Genomic DNA, 19649 nt, shown 5'->3' on the forward strand with positions numbered 1-19649 from the left:
ATATATTGTATAAATATATATAAACAGTGGATATACATTTCTTTGTTATTTGCTTTTTGGTATACATGTATTGTGTTGCTAGGATTAATTTGAACTTTCAAAGTACAAAATTGTTTTGCAAATTATAAGGTTTCCGCATGGCTTAGACATATCATAATCTACTTCAAATGCGTACATTAGCGACGATTTATACATCTGATTAATGAGGTGAAGAAGCCGTTTTGTCTTATTTCTATTTGTGTCATGATCGCTTTTTCTTTTTACCATTGTGACTTGTAACCAGTGATACGTTTCACCGTTTTGTATTGCAGTCGTTATAGCTTGACTTAAGATAGATTTGTATTGCATTCGTATAGTTCATATTAAACTTATTCGAATTCCCATAAGGTCCTATCATATAATTGACAACTTTCAAAGTATTGTTCTTGCCTTCCCGACGTATAAATTTTTCTGAACCCGGTTTCATTTTCAAAATTAATCTGTTCTTTTCCGATAATTGCAATCAAACACATTCCGTATTGCACCTTCTAAGAAAGTATATCGCTGTCGAATGCACCCACCATAGAAAACAGTGTTTCGGAGGCCTTATTTCAGCATAAGCCCCATACAATACAAGAAAATACTTTTATATTTCAAGTTAGCTTCCAATCCAATACATCAAAGTACTCCAGACACATACAGGTTATTAGAAATAACCACAAAAGACATGTCTCACATTATAAAATGGCTTTTTTTTAAGAAGAGAAAAGGAGTTCTTTAGAAATAAGCACTACTTTCGTATAGATAACGGAGGAACAATGAATTAGTGTAATGTAACCTTAGACTTACGACCGTCTCGTGACCGATTTGTCCTATATCCGTTCGTACTTCTTAACAATTTGGTGTTTGAGCGACATAACCGTTGTGTGGCCGTTGTGACTTGTAACCACTATGACTTTCAACCGTTTGTCTCGTAGTTGACTCGTTTTATTACCGTGTTCAATTCTAACCGTTTTGTAATTTGACAGTTTTAACGTTTGATTGTTTCGCCATGTAACCGAATTATCTTATGTAGGTTTTCTATTGTGACCGTTTCAATCGTAGAAGTTTTGTTTGTTAAAGTTTTGAAGAGTGACCTTTATGTGTAACGACCGCTATGTCGTTTCACGATTTAGGATTACTTTTTTGTCACTGTTTTACTTGTGACCGCTTTGTCTTTTAAACGCAATGATTTGTGATGGTTTTCGACCGATATAACTTGTGCCCGTTTTGACTTGTAATTACAACACCTTTCAACCTTTTTATTTCGTAAGTGACTGGTCATATTATCATTTTGTATTTTGACTGTTAACACTTGTGACCATTTTTCTTTTCGATTTATGACATGACCGTTTTGTATTGTAACCGTTTTCACTGGGCAACTCTTTTGTTAGCGTTTTGAAAAGTTACTGCCTTGTCTTCCAACCGCTTTGTGTCATGCCGATTAGTCTTAATCTCGCCTGTTCTTTTGCCCGTTGTGAGCCAAGATTTTTTTTTATTCTGACGGTTTTTACTTGAATTTTTTTAATGACCCTTTTGTCGAGTTACCAACTTGTCTGTTAACCGTTTGCACTTGTAACCTGTTGGTATTTTGACAGACATAACTTATGACCTTTTTTAAATGTAACCAACATGACTTTTGAACTCCTTGTTTTTCTACACGTATGTCTCGTGATTGTTTTGTCTTTATACATCATTAACTTGTAATCATTTAGTCTTTTGTCTTCTAACTGTGATGTCTTATTACCGTCTCAAATTAATCGAAGCGAACTAATCTCTCAAGAAACTAGGTAGTACATGTGTTAACAATATATATATTAATACATTTTTCGGTGATAACTGATTGTATGAATGTTTCAAGTGTAAAAAAAAATAATTCATTATATTGTATGCATGTGGAATCAACACCGAGATCATTTTTATATTTTATGCAAACAAGGAAGTATGTACTCCCCATTGAAACCGCACCATAATTTTATCGCGGTGACTTATCACGAGTTAATATTTATGTCATACATTTTTAATTGTTTATCATGCACAACCATCCTCTTGTTAAAGTTATTAAGGCAATCTCAAACTTTAATTGCAAAATAATTTCATTACACACAACACTCGCTGGAACGCACTAGTACTGTATGACTATGTTTTATTTCACACCTTTATAACAAAATACGTGGCTTCATTGGTTAACATATAATACGTTCCGTGTTATCCCGTATTTATAGATGAACACTTGCATAAACCATTCAAAAAAGCATAGCTTACGTTTAAGCAGATATTTTTGTAAAACAATTGTTATATATAGTACGGTATATTTATTTATCTAATGATTTTTATATATGTTTTTTCTTGTATGTTAATTTGTTTTACATTATCTTAACCCGACGGAACCAAAATTATATCTCCCTGGAGTAGAACGGATCCTTGCAAATCGTTATATGATGCCGTCCGGAGAGCCGCCACATTGTTGCTGACCAGAAACACAGTGTGGGATGTGAATGTGCAGAATCTAATGATTGATTTCGGAGTATAAGTGAGAGTGTATTAAGCAAATTCTTCAGATGCTCCGAGCGTGTCAAGTGACCTTTCCCGTTGAGTCATAGACTAGCAGGAATAAAATGAGTCCACCTAGTCCTCTCCTTCCGCAAATTTCATCCGTAGCACCGTTGGTTCCAAAGGTTCCAGGTGTACCAGATCCATTCGCAGTTCCGTAACAAATCTTACATCGTTGTCCAATATAACAACATGTTGTTAAATCGATGCAGGAATCGCATCTCTCCCAACAGATTAATTCAGAATAATAGCAATTATTTGATACTGCTACACATTACTTTATTACATAACTAAATTTTGTAGATTTCATAATTATATACTAAACATAATATATTCTTCTAATCAAACTATACAAGATTTACTAACCGAAGCAAAAACCATTTATGAATGATTAAACCAATGTTACTCCTGCAAATGTTAAATAATTCATTCCTCTTCTATCTCTTTTAAATATATATATTGGTCGTCAGTTCAAGGATTTAAACGTTTTAAAAAGACGCCTATATAAAATTAAAATTGCTTAACAAAGCAAAGTTGTTTTTATTCTGAACATTCATCGACATCAGTCAATTTGTGAATTATCTGCAACTAATGTTTACCACGTGGCGACGGTGTTTCGGTTGGCAGACTTGTAATTGGCAGGTATTATGAATCGTTTTAAAACTGAATTGTTCTATCAAATAAAACAAGTCTTACTATGGTTTCGTTTTTCTTTTTTGATAACACTGTCAAATGTTTTAAAAACTATGGGACATTATTCAATACAGTCGAAGCCTCTCAAAATCATTTAACTTATATTAAAAATACTTTTGTTTTTCGTTTATAAATGTTCCATTGTCTTTCAAAAGTGATAATAACACGGATTACAAACGTCTTGATTAACTAACAAAGTTTTTAGAAGTGTGATAATCGCTTTAAAGCGAGATCATTTGTTTGATTTCTTCCTTTGATATCAGTTTGAATTTATTTGTATTACAAATAATATTTGACATCAAGTGCATAAGGCTGTTTATATTTAGTATTCACTCAACTTGATAGCTTCTCTAGACAATCAATTTTTATAAAGGTGATTTCCCCTTAATGCTGCGATATATGATTGTTCTATATATAATCAAGCGTTTATTTGTTTGTACTTATCGCCATTTAAAGAAGCTTATTGACATTGCTTTACGTAAAAAACGTGAAAGTATATGCATGCCCGGCATAATTGTGCAATGTTTTTCTAATGTGGTTCCAAAGCGGAGACGTATGATTTAATCACTTTGTTATAGTTCTGTTTATTGTAGGAGTTTGCGTGTGCCAACTCGGGCATTTGTCAATTTTTATCATGTATAGCTTTCGTAAATTATACATAAACATGTTCTTTGTTTATGTGTTGTATTCTGCCGTACTTAGTCAATAAATGTACACCATGAACAGTTCGTGAGAGGATATGTGTTTGAGATTCGCTTAAATATACGACTATGCTGCCGTTCTTGTATATGTTGTTTAAAAGAACGATGCAACTTCTTTGCATGAGAGTTGTTCTTATTTTTTTTAATGGCATTACAAATAAACATCATACAGTTGTGCTGCTTAAATGCTCGATATCTTGCTGATGATAAAAAGATAACTCTGATAAAAATCGATTATGTGTTCGATATGTGAGTGACAAATGTTAATTTCACCGCTACTTGACTTGCCGAAGAGCTCACACAAATATGTAAACGTCTATGTGAACGATGGTATCGGTAATGTAAATTGGAATACGTACAATATACCATTTACAGTTTATAAGCACTTTTATATCTTTTTATTTTTTTGTATGAAAACATTGAGTAAGTATTGAAGTAACGTGGGAAAATTTTCCTGCAATAGCAATATTTTAAGCAAGAGCATGTGTTATCATTTGATGTGATTATTTAATTGTTATTTTTTATATAACAATTGTGATGCCCTTAAATTACTAAACGAGCGAGTATAATAATATGTAAAGCTTTCATTAATTCACGTTTATTCCTTGATTTCTCTTGAGATATAAATAAAAATATATTGCAGATACATGTTTCACTCAAACATTGAAAGCGCATATAGGGATTGAGCTCAGGCATTCAGCATGAGACGCGTTTCATGGCATTTGCTCTAACCGAACCACTTAATTTATGTCCTCTTTGAAAATATTGTAATTTTGATTATGCTGCTTGTAAAACAGATTCCGGAATTTAAATTGGTTGGTTAATGTCGCCAAAGCAGTAGTTGCACAACAATCGACACGTTATAAAGAGTCCCATAACCCTGACGTATTTAGGAACTAACGCGCATTCTAGAAATTAACCTAGGTTGAATTGGATAAGCGTCAAGATCCCACCCCAAATGGATTTTGAAATCAGGATTATTGGTCTGAGCTGTCCGGCTCACAGAGTTGTTGGTACAAGTGTTTCATAAATTGTCAATAACAGCAGAATTTTTCCTTATTTCAGCTCGGGTCGACTTCAAAGACATAGGGTTAACTTGCTTCAGGCCATCGACTTCTTAAATCCGATTTCCAAGGCTGACCTTATATTCAGTTGCTACGTAAATGCATTCCTGAAATGTATAACCATTGTTATTTCACAAGACCCTGTCCCGTAAAGTATGTTAAGGCGTTCTCTATAATCTGAAGACCCCAAGGACGTACACATTCTTTTCCTTAATAGCTTTGTAAGCATTTATCACATGTATAAGTGTATCACACAAAAACCTTGTTTGGCCTTATTCATGATCTAAGCCTAACACAGCCATGTATGGAAGTCCTACGGATTTTCACACAAAATACATTACATTTAATTATCGAATATTATTGGTGTTTTCATTTATCTTCAATAGGAGAATTTTGTGTGACATCACATATTTTATTTTTTCCTTTCTAAAAATAGCGTGGTCGTTTTGTATATAGTATATCGGGATGAAAATATACGACTTCCGAACAGAACTGTTAATAATGAAATTGACAAGAAAACTGGAAATCCTAATGTCGACAAGGTTATTCAAAATATTGGGGATACTTTCAGTTTTATACTCGTATAGGGGTACTAAATTAAGGCAAAGTTTCGGTAAAAATACCGAAAGCGCAGCTGGATATCTCCGTACACAGTTCATTATTATTATCGCGTATTTACCTACTTCGCATTCAAAGCATTTGACCGTGTAGAAGCTTTCACATTTAGAAGCCATTTGCAGAATTTACGTTAGACTCGCATAATATGTTCAGCTTTAGTAAATCCCAACATATGGCTTCCATAATTAAGAATCGAGAAACATAGGCATCAAACAGATGAAAATTTTGTTCACAGGTATATTCAAAGATTTTGTAACAGTAAATAATGAGTTCATCGCCCTAAGCGCTTTGGCTGACAAAGTATTTGGTGTTTGTATGAATGCGCCGCTGCTTGACATAACTTTTCCTAGATAATTAACAAAACATCACGATTTCGAGAGTATTGTTGTTATAAACCCAATTGTATTCCTTTTTAATCTATCTAAATGAAAGATCACAAGTTTCGACTTGTCGACATTAACCGTTATATTCCACGTCTGCAATACTCAAGCAAATTGTTTAGGGAAGATTGTCATCAATCAGCGGATTCAGAAATCAATACTGCGCCCTCGGCGAGAGATGCATACGCTCCGTTATGTCATATGCCTTTAAATAATCGACAAAACTGCAAAAAAAGTTTGTTTTTATTGTTCATATGACTTTCGATAAATGAATGAAGAACGGATTCAGAAATTAATACCGCGTTGGCGGCGAAAAATAGAAGATTGATTGAGCTTTACTCAGGGATGCATAAGTCATATGCCTTTAAATCATCGACAAAACAGCAAAATAATTTTTGTTTATTGTTCATATGACTTTCAATAAATGATAAAAGGAAAAAACTTGCGTCTACTGTACTATAGCCCGGCTTAAAACCGAACTGTGCGTATGTTAAAATTTCATTAGCATTAGCCCAATTTTGTTAACGTTTGTTTAGTATATTTAAGAAATCATTCGTGTACGTTATAGTATGTTGTCGAATAACCCACGGCCGGAAGTTTAGATGCATAGGGATTGCGAAGCACGATTGATTTGAAACCACGCATCTAAACTTGCGATTCTAACACGGTTGTTACTAAAGATTTATACAATGTATCTTATTTTTCTTGTGTACAATTTTATGTTAAGTGTTCCGCCCATGAATATAACATTCGGCTGTTCTGTCGATCAGACGTGACTTTCATTTCATTCATAAAATACCGGATTATTTCGCTGGTCGAAAATGTATCGGTATGTTTTGTTTAGTTACAGCGCGTGCTTTCAGTGTATAAGCTCCGCCCATAATTATTGCAGAATACCCCATAAACGATTTTCTTCTTTGTTTAGATAAAGTTTGACACGTGCCGTGTTAGAATAGTGAATAACTTCGCTAAACAACTCACACGAGTTATACCTAGATAATTATTGGTTATTGACAGATCGCCTTTTTTATATCGGGGACTAATCAGACCCGTTAACGCACGAAACAAATTTGACTTGCATGTACGACAATATATTTGCTTTTTTTCAGATACTGACTAGCGATTTATGTCGTTGTTAATTTGGTTATATTTTATTGAAGCATCCTTTTTTGGCGTTTTCGTTCAAATTCCGTATTATACTTTTTTTGTCTATTTTTGTCGAAATAATCGAATTTATTTGAATCGGTGTTAATATTGCGTGCAAAATACGGATTATCTTTAGACGTAAGATAATAAGATAAAATTGAAACTTGTTTCTCTGTTCTATCGTTATTGTCTATCCCGCGTATTAGATTTGAATCAAGATATACAGCATTGCTAGATAATAAAGAAATTAACGCTTCGATGTGAATAGAATTCCATTGAACACATGTTTTTTTGTCCTTGTTTATAGTTTAGCTAGTTGTTCCAGTTTTTAGAATATACTCAATGGGAGCATAATTAGAAAATTCATTAAAATATCTTATTTCAAAGTGCACACTAATTCAAAATTTGCCGACCGTGTTAATAGCCATACATCACGATACCTAACCAATACGGATAATGTCGGAAACTTTTGTGCGTTTCAAGCTACTACTCGAAACGGCACCGGATCTTATTAGAAAATATGAAAGTGATCATGATTGGGCTGCTGTTTCATAGAAGACGGGTGTAGATATTTTGGCCACTGATTTACCTGTTGATGTGAAAGGTACCGTTGCAGGTAAGCTTTCGCGAAATGTAGTACGTATTGGTTGATGTAATCACAGCAACGATTTTCTCTTTCATTTAAGTCTAAAATAAAATGAAAATGAAGTGATATCATTTGCGTTTCCATACGGTATTAATGCATAGTAGCTTGCATGCCTTCCTAAATATACAACATATCCTGCATTGTACATTGTGAACATGTGTGGAGATCATTTTTAACGATCATGATGAATGACAATTTTCCAGTCCGGTAAAGCTCGATCGAACGAACGCACGTACATATACTAGACTAGTGTTGCTGCTATATCGAACTTTCCGCAATAGGGCTCACAAATGTTCTAAGTTTCTTTATTTTTCTTTTAGTAGGCATAACTTCTTTTTGTAGGGAGAATTTAACAGAACGGTGTAAATATACATCGATACAATTCGAATCGACTCATATCAATGTTAGCACCAGCTTAAAGTACTATAGTAAATGTTTCACATACGATGTGCATTTGTTGTTTGTAAAACGTGCTGAAAAGCACCTAAAAATCTGTATATGTATCACTTGATTTCGTGTATTATCCAGTGTCGTGCTTCCAAAATGTATCCGGTGCTAGTATTTTAAGTTTTCGCCTGTTATCTGGTGCCCGGAAAATAAATATGCGACCCTTTAAAACGCAAATGCTCGCGTTTTTTATGTTTCCTGTAATTTCTTATAATTTCATAAAAAATATGAATGATATTTTAATATCAAATGTTGAAGTAAGCCATAAGCTGAAATACCAAAATGTTCCGTGAGCAATAGTAAATGACATACTTACGCGGTTGTGTTGACATGTTCACTTCCAATACAAGCACATTCTGCATTTCGCCTTGTTTATTTTCTGATATGATCCAGTGCAATTTCGCGTATTAGCCGGAAGTGTACACAAGTGTACGGCATTATCCGTATTGGTTAGGCTCCGTGTATTTTAATCTAACAATGCGTCCCCGAAACTTGTCCGCTGTCAGCCCTTCAACGATTCATGCTATCCATTTTCACAACACTCACACATCCCTCCTAGGCATTCGGATAGTACTCACGGCCATCGATGAATAGTTTGTCCTCTCTCAAGAAGGCCTCTTTATTCTCCTCCCTAGCCTTTTTTATCACTGGTATAAGCTTCTGTCTGGTTTTTATTACCTCCCTGAGATATTGTTTTGATATCCAATAGGGGTCCCTTTGAGTTGCTTGGACGCCATCCTCACTCGTTCTCTATCCGGATAGTATGCTAATTTTGCGACTACAGGTCTAATCTTTTTGTGCTTTTATAACGCCATATTATATGTGCATGGTGTAATTAAATATCTCCAGATGCGTATTCGATGAATAATTTCGACTCAATAAAGTCAAGGATTTTCTTTTCGCACTGTATTTTTTTCGGGTATTTGGTAAAATAGTAAATTGTCCAGCATGCTTCAGGACACATGAGGTCAGGTGCTTCGTGCTGCATAAAGTGTGCATGTTCTGACCACCGTACATCTTCCAATTATAAAACATATTGCTGTCAAAGTGTCGGCTTTATTCAATTTGTAGGATTTTGCTCCCAATTTGGGAAACTGTGTTGTCCATACACTCACATTTGGCCGTATGAGTATCCATTGTTGATTGGATCGTTTCTAACTTTCCAAGTTTTCTATCAATATTGTCCATCCTGTTCAAAAGCATATTTAGCAGTGTGATGAAATCTGTATTTTGATGTGAACATATTGGAGTGGGGATTGCCGGCAAATTTAATTGCCCATACTCCGGTACGCCATGTTTTTAAGAATGGCGATCCACATGGACAGAAAACTCACATGCCATGCAGGACTACTGAATAAGGGTGACGTAACACTAAAATGCAAGTGCTTAAATTGTATTCAATAAACAATCTTTGAAAACTGGCTTATAGCGCCAGACTATTGATTTACAATAAATTATATTGCTTGAAAACTGACTCGTACGCCCGGAAATGTAACCATAGTGCAGGAAAAATGACTTTGTGCCAGAAAATCAACTATTCGTACAGGGCAACTATCTCACAATTCCAGACAGACACAAGGAATTCATACTAGACATTGTAGTGACATCTGTATCAATTATGAAATCATTGCGTACATTTAAAGTACATTGCATATGAACTATTCCAATGGCGTATGATAAAAATATATGTATCAGTCGTCGTTGAAATAATAACGAAAATTATGCTAACATAAAGAATATGACATTTAAAAACACGATGTAAAGCTTTCCAAAAAATATATTGGCATGTGTAAATAAAGATTAAACGACCTCGACACCATTTTAATAAGCATTGTAGTACACAGTCACGTTTGTTTCTGACGACAAACTCATGCTTCTTTAATGTTTATTATACATAGACATGCAGAATCGTGTATGAAGTATCAATATTAACGAAAACTGCAATAACGGCTTGTTCAAAACATTGAGTTTTAGTTGAATTTTGTTTTAATAACAAAAAGGGAATAATCTCTCAAATATCTCTTAGATGTTAATGTTTTTAATGGTAGCCCATCATTATATGTATTTCTTATGAAGGAGAACCATTTTATGTCATTATAAAACAAATTAAAATTAAAATAAAAGCACCTTCTGATCTGATGACCATGTATTTGACATATTATTGACGTTTGATGGGATATTAAAACTATAAAACTAAATCTTTTAATTCTATACAACTTTCTGAATAAATGGGGATACATCGTTGTTGGGAACAACCAATGCAGGCACATGCACACACACGCTTACATCAATGCCAAGCACAACACATATCTACTTATGTAATGTTCATTATAGATGTAAAACCTAAGTTAGCCAATGCAAACGGAAGTCAAACAGATAGTTAAACTAATGTATAAATTACAACTCAAGATACATACTAACAAATGAAAAATTTTAGTACGATAGTTCGTATACTTCATTCAATATACAAACATTAAAGCAGTGTCAATACCACTATAAAACAGAATTGTGTGGCTTATTGGTCTTATGTATTTATATACAATGACTGTTAAAAGAAAACAAAACAACGTCAATATTACCGCAACGGTTTCATTAAAACGGCTTTTTGAAATGTTATAACTGGCGCGAATAAATCAAACATGCAAAGTATAACCTTACAAAGATAGACGGTATCTTTCTATATACGTTAAGTTAGTGGCCCCTTTGAAAATGTTGAAAAGATTGAAAGGACAATCCAAGAAATGGTTGCCTCGGACGGATTTCTGGGCGCAGAATGTGCAGGACAGTATTAATAAATCATGAAGAGTGGATAATTTAAATACTTGAAGCGATTGAGCTAGATCATGTCATCTTTTAAAGATTATCAGTTTCTCGAAACAATATTGTGTTTACAGTTGTGCATTATTTAATAAGACTTGGTATATTATTAATACATCGTAGCTGCGCGGCTATAAACCATACTGCACAGTTTCAGGCATATCAAGTGTATCCACTTCGGATTTGATGCAAACTGTAATTAAGAACGATGAGGCGAAAAGCATGACACCATATGTGTAAAGGTAAGCGAAGGAACATGGACAAAAAGTAATGCATATACTTTAAACACTGCAAAATTTAATACATAGGGAAGCGAACACGGTTATCTTTAAATAGAGCTAAAACCAATATAGAAGAAAGAAAAAAAAACTGCTGCGATTTATAAGCAACACCTGTTTCTTAACTATGACAAGTACAAAACAACACATACAAACATAACGGAAAGCACAAAACAACATGTATAAAACATAAAGAGGTTGGAGAGTTGTTTAGTTATGACACGCTTAGTTATACAACGGACAGAACATTATTAAAATAATTAAATTATGTGTCATTGCCTTGGAACAATCAATAAATAAAACACAATGAAACACTCTAGCGTGCGCGTGAATCCTGTTATAAGTATCATGATTTTATATGTAAAGCAACGCAAATAAACCACGATCTGTAGATTTTGTATTAAACAAACGGTTGTGAGTTGAAAGCGCATGAATAAATCAGTGAATAAGAGGGAAACCACCATTACAAAGATATGTTTGTCGAGTGGAGCTATCAGGTTGATTATACACACATGGGTAATAAAGATTAACTATGGAACGCCTTTACTGACTTATAATAACCAAACCTGTGATATTACGTCAATCTGACTGTGCATGAATGCATGTAACCATTATATATACGCATAATCACAATATATAAATACATAATTTGAATATATTGAGATAAAACATTAATATATAAAAATATAATTTTATCATATAAAGATAAAATGTAAAAATATACAGATACGAATGTATTATACACAGATAATATTCCATTGTATAAAGGCATTACTTCTTTATATGAAGGCAAAAGATCATTATAATGATAACGAATATTTTCTCATTATATATAGGCATAACTTGTTTATATAAAGGCAAAAAATACCTTTATATACACATAAATCGTAATTATATTAAGATAATTACGTTATTACATAAATCCATACTTAGTTAAAATGCTGATGAACATCGAAATAAATTACATTAATACAAAATTTCTAAGAAATATATATATAATCTTAATGAATTAAAGATAACATTAAATATACGAAGCTTTTATTACACACGGGAGAAAATTTGTTTTGCATCATTTCACAACAATGGATGTGGATTTGATACTTGAGCGGCTTGAAGTGAAAGAAGGATTGATACGGCGCTTCAGATAGGAGAATATAACACCATCCATCATATCACTAATGTCACTGTACGACTTTAATTGCTTGGGTGTAAATGACAAAACAACTATCATGAAAATCCGTGGTAACATAAAACTAATGTATGTTCATATAAAGATCTTTTGCCTTCATATAAAGAAGTAATGCCTTTATATAATAGAATATTATATATCTATATATAAGAAAATTATATCTTTATATATTAATGCTTTATCGGTATATATTCAAATGATGTATTTAGATATTTTGATTATGCATATATATAATGGTTACAGACATTCATATAAAGATCTTTTACCTTCATATAAAGAAGTAATGCCTTTATAAAAATGGAAGATTATATATATCTATATATAAGAAAATTATATCTTTATATATTAATGCTTTATCTGTATATATTCAAAATATGTATTTATATATTGTTATTATGCATATATATATATATATATATATATATATATATATATATATATATATATATATATATATATATATATAGATATAGATATATATATATATATATATATATATATATATATATATATATATATATATAATGGTTACAGGTATTCATATAAAGATCTTTTGCCTTCATATAAAGAAGTAATGTCTTTATATAATGGAAGATTATCTGTATATAATACATTCGTATCTGTATATTTTAACATGTTATCTATATATTAGAAAATTATATCTTTATATATTAATGTTTTGTAAGTATATATTTAAATTATGTATTTATATATTGTGGTTATGCTTATATATAATGGTTACAGGCATTCATGCACAGTCAGATTGACGTAATATCACAAGTTTCAGTATTATAAGACAGTCAAGGCGTTCCATAATTAACGGTCTTATGTACTTGATGTCGTATATTACACAATATGAATAAAATCACCGCTCTATAAATTAAAACTGGCATCAATAGAGGAAATCAAACAAAGCAAATAAGTTTCGGTAAATACAATTTACAACAGAGTTAAGGCTGCCTAACACGAATATCTCACTTTAAAGACTTAACGTTTTGTTTAACATTGTAAATAATGTGCTTATTTAAAATGCGCAGCTGTTTTTTTCATAAATGTAAACCAATCATATTTAGAAGGAAGAGAAATTGAAGGTATTATAAAATGTGTGTCGTAAGCATTAGAGGTAGATCATTCCAAAATGATGTTTGCTTTGACCAGCACAGCTTTTATAATAATATTGACTATTTATTATGGTAAAATATTATTGTAATTGTTAATTAAATGATTTCAATATTAACAAAAATAACTATTATATTATTCTACACAATGTAAGTTTTGTAATCAAGTAATTTGTGGCATTATCAAATAATTAACCGCTATTCTTATGAAGGAAACTGTCGTGAAAGATGCGAACCGTTGAGCGCGTGTACCGAAAATTGTGCTGTTTACTGCGAATGGGATGGGAACTGGCATTTTTTGTGGTTGCCTTGGATTGCTTGTTGCGTAGGTATGTAAAACAAACTTAACATTTAGAGATTATGATTCAGTACTGACATGTTGTAGTTACCATACACGTAAGTATGTTGTTTCTTTCTGTTGTTATTTCACACGTATGAAACATGTTTGTATTAATATAAATCAAGTAACTAGTATGGGTTAGTTATTAAACAAAATGTACCACATCATTTTATGTAAATACTGTTTTGCAGCTTTATTACAGTCACGATTTTACGCATCGCGATTACTAGTGTGCAAACTGACGGTGTGCTACGAACCAATTCCGCGGTTTGCCTATTTTATAAAGTTCAAAAGAGATTGTATTTCAACAAATATATAATTTTACGATTTATCACGGTTCGCAGACAATATAATTGCGTTTGAGAACGATGCGAGTCTACGAATTTCCGTCTGGTCCATGTTGTTTACACGAAAATAAGCTGCATCAAACATATTTTTTTTGTGTAATGCGAATTTGTGAACGTGCATGTTTATAGACAGCTGCAACATCTTTGAATTAAATAATCTTATACAATAGTGATAACATTAATAATTATGAATGTATAAGAAAAGAACACCTTCATGATTGTATAGTTAAACTTTGTTTAATGTAATGTATCTGTTTCCGTACACAAATCGATTTACGAAGCGAATGAATATATCAACATAAAATGCACACTATTGCACAGATTAATTAATATGGGAAATGAGACAATATAATAGTCGCTCCGATCCGACCACTATTTGTATAATAGATTTGACAATACATTTGTTACAATGTGTGATATCAATAGTTATAAAATCTACATATTATGTTCTAATTAAAAAAATCAAAGTTATATGATCATTTGTATCTTGCTGTGTGGGTTGTTAATAACATGCTTTTTTAATTAACGTCACATTGTTTGTATGAAGTACATTGCATATTTCGCATGGGTTTAATGCACATATATTTCATCAAGTTTATTAAGTGTATATTGATGTTTTTCTATTACTTAATTGCGTAATGTTGTGTTTTTTGTTTTTGAAAAACAAGAATAAAATTTGTTGAAGGAATTTAAAGATGTTATTGTTGATAAAACAATTAAGGTACTACATGTCTATTGCAGAGTGTCCTGATATCAATCAGTGTACGAGCAGAAACTGTACCAATGCCAACAATACTGTTTGCAACGCTTGTCATGAACACAACGTAATTTTTAAACTTCGACATGACAGAAAAGAATGCCAACGTAAGATAAACTTTGCCGAAAATTAAATATTGTGGATTTTATGCACATAATTCATGTAAATAATTCTGATAAACTATGGAATATTATGTATTAGAATCACCTTATTGTAGCTGTACAAATGCTCATTGTAATTCTTTGCTGTTCGTTTCATAGGTATGTGTGCTTGGAACAGCCACTACTGCTGGCCCGGAACATGCGATAATGGACTGACAAAGGACTGTAACTGTGCTACGGGTTTTGGGAAAAGAGTACGAGTAGATAACAGCTCAATAAACGCAGGCGAAACCACATGTCAACCGGAAACACTTCCAGATATTATGACATGTAATACAGTTGCCGTCGGACCAAAAGGTGAAAAGAAACAAGCGATAAGTTCAACCAGCTCGACTGCTTGCAGTTACCTCACGGACATGTATGGGAACTTCATGCCGACTACAATGGAATTTGATATGTCTTCCGAATTTACCATTGATGTTTCGTTATTCAATAACATTAGGCCTGGTTTTATCAAAGAAGAAACATTTGGCATCAGCGATACAACAATACACGTGAAGATCCAAACGATACAGGGTAAGTACAGACATATTTTGTAAAACATTTCTTCACTATTCGCATTAAATTGTTTGTGGAAGTAATTTGAAATGGTAACTTTTTCTTTTATTAAAGGAAAATACAGTGTAGACAATCCACATGATTTGTTGAAAGACACAACAGGCAGTACCGCTGTGAAACAAACCCGACACGATTCGGGCGATATCACGATCAACATTTCGACATATACTTTACAAGATGGAGAAGCGTAAGTAACCATATTGTGACTCTTTAGTTTAGCCAGTAAACATATGAAATTAATTAATTAGTTGACTCCAAGTTATGTTACATTGGAAAGTGATCAGAACAATAATTTCAAATATCCTGCTGAGTGAGTATAGGAATGATGAATCTCTAAATTTATAAGGAGTGAAATTATTGTTAGCATGTGATTGTCTTTTATTTAAAGCAAATGAAGAAATCCATACATGTTTACAATATATATTAAACATACACACGTAATATATTACATGTTCAATATTCTATATAGGCATGTTCACTGTTTATCATCCCGATTCATGGACAGACTAGTTGTAAATACATTTGAATGATAATTATTTGAATACTTTGATAATACAGTTAATATAAAAGATAATTACCAATATAATTAAAATTCTTGGGACATTATCTTTAATCTTCAGTTGTACTGAATGTAGGAGACTAACAGGCATCGTGTGGCGTGTCTTGAAGACATAATTCATTGGGGACAATTACCTTTCTCACAATTTTGAAAATAACATACGGTAAAGCTGGGTCAGACGTCTGTTATCGGCCCGCTGTCGATATAACGGCCTAATGACCGTTATACGGCAAAGGCGATACTAGACTGCCGTTTGTTATCATCTATAATGTTATATTATTCTGTTCCTTAAATAAAATTTACTACCAAACCGGCTTCATTTCCATGTAACTAATAGAGCAAAATTATGACGTATTTCGAATGATATAATTTCTGTGACGACACAGTTGAAACTGGACTGTGTGAAATGTTGGGACAATGATTATGTAGCGATTAATTTGTATGTGTTATGCACGAGTGTCTTGTCTGTTGCATTTATTTTTGTCCCATCGTTTGGCAATCGGTTTCTTGACACAAATAAAGGACCGCAATGTACGAAAATGTTCTTTTGCTGATGCAGCTGAGAAGACTCATTTTATATGTAATTGACAGAAAAATATTCAACAAAAAAATGTTTAAAAAAATTGTGGACAAGATAAAAATAAATTAGGATTGTGTATTTGTTTGCACAATTGTAATCTTCAATAGGCATACACTCGATCATTCTGACCATTTAGTCGATTTTGTTAATCGAGTTTACGGTCAGAATGGCTGTGATAGACATATTTTTTTACGTATGATGTCATTGAGGTTAGCGTAACGTTTACTTAATTTTGTTTTATTACTCCGTTTTTTAAGCTCCACCTCATTCTGAATTTGTAGTGTAATATAGTATGTCGATTTTCCAATCTGGAGTTTCAATTGTATGCCTTAATAGGAATTTCCTATTAGGTCTTATAATAGACATTATCAGACCTTCTGCAGTAACTTCTGGACAAATAGGCTATTTATAAAACAACTTATTTTTGCATAAACATAAAATGCAAGGAGCGAGCATTTGTAAAGCGTTGCCCAGTAAAGCACTACACAACAAACTCCTCTGTCCATGAATTGTCTCGTTGTTAATAGCACTGTGTCATAGTTAAAATAAGTCCTAAGACAGTTTATAATACAAAATGTTATGTTTTGACAAACATCAGTAAACGTTTTTAAAGGGATTTTGTATCGGCGGTATGTTCAAAACAAAATCTATTATTCTATGGAATGTTCAGAAATAATAGAAAAGCACATCCCCACAACTTGATATAATTTTTACACGTATGTTTGATCTGCTGTTATTTAAATCACCGATTTTCGCTACACAAAAAAAGGAAAAAGATTCATTCAAGTCCCATTGTTTAATATACCTGTACACCTAGTCATTTAACCAGAATTCGTATCAAAAATTTAATTTAATTAGCTTTCAAAGAAACACAGATTTTCCAAAATGCTCAATAAACGCTCAATTAACTGGTTGAAATATATATTAGTTAACGTAACAACTTTTGCATTGCAAAACGTAACGTTACATCCTTTGAGTTTCAGTTTGTTCATGGAATCGTTTACTTCAAGGACTATATTTACAATACAATGCCTCTTACGAAAACAAACTTGGTAAAGACATGAATGATAAGATTTATTATATCCGACGTGATGGCCCCTATAATACAAAAATAAATGTTCAGACTTGGGTCGAGATTAATCTAATAATCTAAAAGGTATTGCTGCTAGAGAGATGAAACTCTACAAACATTTCAACCGGCATGTGAACCTTCATATTTTGTTTCAGATGTTTTCAAAATTATCCCCTTAGGCCTTTTGTAAGCACAAATGTGTTCATGTGCGTTGCTTTGTGTGGGTCTGTTTATGTGTGAAGGCCAACCTTTTTAAGTATGTATTAAATATACGTTCAATTTTGATAACGTAGAATATGGGTTTTGTCTTTTATCGTATAGGCAATTATAATAATTTCAGAAAAAAATATAGTGGACACGAATTTTCTCCTGATAATATGTTTCGAGTTTAACTATTCCTATATTATTGTGTCGCGCATAACTAAAACGTACAGCAGTTAGAATGATGAAATTTTATAAACATAATGGAATGCACAATTTTGACATTAGTGAAGTATTGAGTCAAACGTGGATTGTGGGGTCATCCATGTCCTATGGGCACATATCAAGTTAAAGTTTCTTAATACAGTTATTGAACATTACAGAAAACATTGTATGCACATTAAGAATTCACAGGCAGGGTAAATGTCAAAAGAAAAAGGTAATTGTTGTGTTTAAGATTTTATTTAGAAATTCATATAAATATACACGGATGCATACTATTTATAAAGATATCATAAAAGTACCAATGTATACCACAATTGTTTATAGCATGTCATGAACAAACGTACAATGGGAGATATACTTGTGTATGCCTCATATTCATTTCTTGACAAAAAAGAACGAAATGCAAGAAAAAAAGAAAGACAAGTTGCACACCTAGACAAAGTATATACTCTAAAAATAATAAAAATAACAATACCGCTACCAGCCTCTGAAGGCTGGAAATATAACAACAACGAAGATATGTACGGGGATACACGTTACTGCATCCACGCAGCACACGTCAAACTGTTGTGGAATTCAATATAAAGAATTGAAAACGCGTGAAATCATTTTAGTAAGCGATGGTTAACATTGTGATTGTCTCCCTTCAAAGAAATATTAGCAACCACGAAGCACATTCACTGTGTGTATTTGTTATATTTTATTATGGTTTGCATGCCTTCTTTTAATAGCATATACAATTTATTTTCAGTCTCTGTTTAGCGTTTGAAGCGTGGGCAGGTGGTTATTTGAAAAGCATTGATACATCTCACGTTATTTCGGGACCAATTCCATATACCAAGGTTACAAAGAATAGGACAGTGTGTTACAGATTTGACAAATCAGCGCCTGAACATTGCTCGTATACTGGACAATGCTCCTCTGAGCCATTGATAATTGTTCCTCGCGTCACAAGGTCCAACCTATCTACAACTACATTCAGTGGTTGGTTTGACCCTATTCCGAATGGCGGACTTACCAATACATCATCTTCAATTGAAAGCTATCAAATAACTGTAAATGAAGTGCCGCCCTCAAATGGAAATCTGAAAGTTGATTATACTAAAAATGTATATTCCAAAAAGGTGAACTCGAGTATTCATTCAATGCAGTTAAATATAACGTCTGATTCCCCAAGATTG

This window comes from Dreissena polymorpha, chromosome 14 (assembly GCF_020536995.1).
Source record: "Dreissena polymorpha isolate Duluth1 chromosome 14, UMN_Dpol_1.0, whole genome shotgun sequence".
Taxonomy (NCBI): domain Eukaryota; kingdom Metazoa; phylum Mollusca; class Bivalvia; order Myida; family Dreissenidae; genus Dreissena; species Dreissena polymorpha.